General features: G+C 45.4%; 1 non-coding gene across 1 annotated transcript; it reads right to left on the reverse strand.

The window, feature by feature from the left end:
* TRNAV-CAC (transfer RNA valine (anticodon CAC)) lies at positions 1–73 on the reverse strand. The gene has a single exon. It is a non-coding gene; the product is annotated as a tRNA-Val (tRNA).
* Positions 74–2,301: the final 2,228 nt, after the last annotated feature.

Raw genomic sequence — 2,301 nt, forward strand, 5'->3', positions numbered from 1 at the left:
TGTTTCCGCCCGGTTTCGAACCGGGGACCTTTCGCGTGTGAGGCGAACGTGATAACCACTACACTACGGAAACCGCGCAATGGACGGGACCTAAGATTTTATCCATGCACATCGTTAAGACCTGTGGCCCCTAAGTATGCTGGCGTCCAACACGCGAAATTCAACTACACTTGAAATTCTACTGCCAGCGGCAAAGTGTTACAGAAAGCTCTCGGGAAAAATACCAACAACCCTTTCAGGCCAAGGAGCCTGCGGCTTCCGCTAGGCCCTAACTGTGTTTTCTGAGCCCACCCCGGAAGCGAGAAGCTCTGGGGCCCACATCCCGGCTTCTGGATCTTCGCAGCTCACTAGGGTTTCCATTTTCAGAACTAAGCTCCTCTGGGGCTCTCCAGCTCCCACAGTCCAGGAGCTGTGAACGCCGCCACCCCGGGGCTTTGGACCGGAGCCTCTGTGGCCCTTTTAGCGGCGCTGGTAGTAAGTGCTCTTGGCTCTCGACAAACGATCCGTGTTGCCATGAAAAGATGCTCAATGTCATTAGTCGTTATTCGCCCCTGCACTTGTTAGTTGCCATGGAGTCATTACGACTCATGGCGACCCTATGAGCGCAGTGTAAAACTGCTCCAGAAGGTTTTCAAGGCTGTGACCTTAGAGAAGCAGATTGTCAGTTAGTAGTCGAGTACCTAACGGATTGGCAGAAAAACAGAAAACAAGTGTTGTCCAGGATATGGAAAACTGCAACTCTCACCCATTGCTGATGGGATTGTAAAATGCTTCAGTCTCTGTGGAAATCTTTGGTGGTTCCTCAAAAAGTTAAACAATTACCATACCAAAAAAAAAAAAAAAAACCCAGTGCCGTCGAGTCGATTCCACCTCAGAGCGACCATACCAACCCAAAAAAACCAATGCCATATGAGCCAACAATTCCATTACTAGGTATATACCCCAAAGAACTCAAAGTAGTAATGCAGATACTTGTACACCAATGTTCATTGCAGCACTATTCACAATATCCAAAAAGTGTAAACAAACCAATTGTTCATCAACAGAGGAATGGAAAAACAAAATGTGTTATATCCATTAAAAAAAACTTTACGTGTGTATAAGTTTTTTTGTGAGAGACTGATTTGATTTGTAAGCTTTCACCCAAAGCACAGTAAAAATTAAAAAAAAAAAAAAAGACAAAAAAACTTTACCTTCGAGTCAGTTCCGACTCATAGAGACCCTATGAGGACAGAGTAGAACTGCCCCATAGGATATCCAAGGAGGGAAAGATGAATTCGAACTTTCAACCTTTTGGCTTATTCAGCCATCAGGGGAAAGGGCAGTGCTGATGCATGCTAAGACATGGATGAATCTAGAAAAATTATGCTGAATGAAATAAGCCAGACAGAAGAGGACAAATATTACATGACCCCACTTATATGGAATATCTAAAATAGGCGAATGCAAAGAGACCAAAGTTTATTTAGTGGTTACCAGAGTGGGTGGGAAGGAAAAAGCAGCAATTATTGCTTAAACGGCACTGAATTTCTGTTTAGGATGCTGAGGAAATTTGGAAGCGGATAGTGGGGATGATTCTACACACGGTGAACCTAATTAATGTCACTGAACTGTGCACATAAAATGGTTGAAATGACAAGTGTTTTTGCTATATATTTCATCACACAAACTCAAAATGGTCTGCACTTCTAGTCCGCCCCAGAACAGCAGAAGAACCCTCCCTCCTGGCCCTACCCTGCGCTCCCCCTGGGGCCTCACCTGCACTCTTGCCCTCTTTCCGCTCAAGCCCTTTTGCCTGAGCACCTCTCTGACCGCCTTATGACACTTGTGAGGTCTCTTGTTCCATGAGACTCAAGTCCAATACTTTAATCATGCCTTCACGTCTTAGCTCTACCTTAACAAAGGCAGAAACATGTGTCTTAGGGCATTTGGCTCTTGGAAAATGTCGAAAAACCAACACAGGCCAAGCCAATCTCAGGGCCTGCATTGAAATCGTTTCAACACCAGGCCAGGAGGCCGAGTAAAAACCGCAGGACCCAGGGGCAGCTCACGCAGAGTTCAGGATCGCTTGCTTTCTCCCTCCTCAGTCTTGAGATTGTTTTTGAAGGGCAGTTATGTTTCAACACTAGAGATTCATTTTGCTTGCCTTTTTTATTTTCCTGCTCAGCAGGTCAGGGAGTGCTAATTTTAATGCAGGCGGTTTGCACAGAGCCACAGTGTCTGGACAGATTTTCACCTTCGCCGCACAGCAACCACCATTAGGCAAAGAGTTTCTTTTGCTGAAAGACTTTAATGTTATTC

The sequence above is a fragment of the Loxodonta africana genome, chromosome 3 (assembly GCF_030014295.1).
Source record: "Loxodonta africana isolate mLoxAfr1 chromosome 3, mLoxAfr1.hap2, whole genome shotgun sequence".
NCBI classification, from domain to species: domain Eukaryota; kingdom Metazoa; phylum Chordata; class Mammalia; order Proboscidea; family Elephantidae; genus Loxodonta; species Loxodonta africana.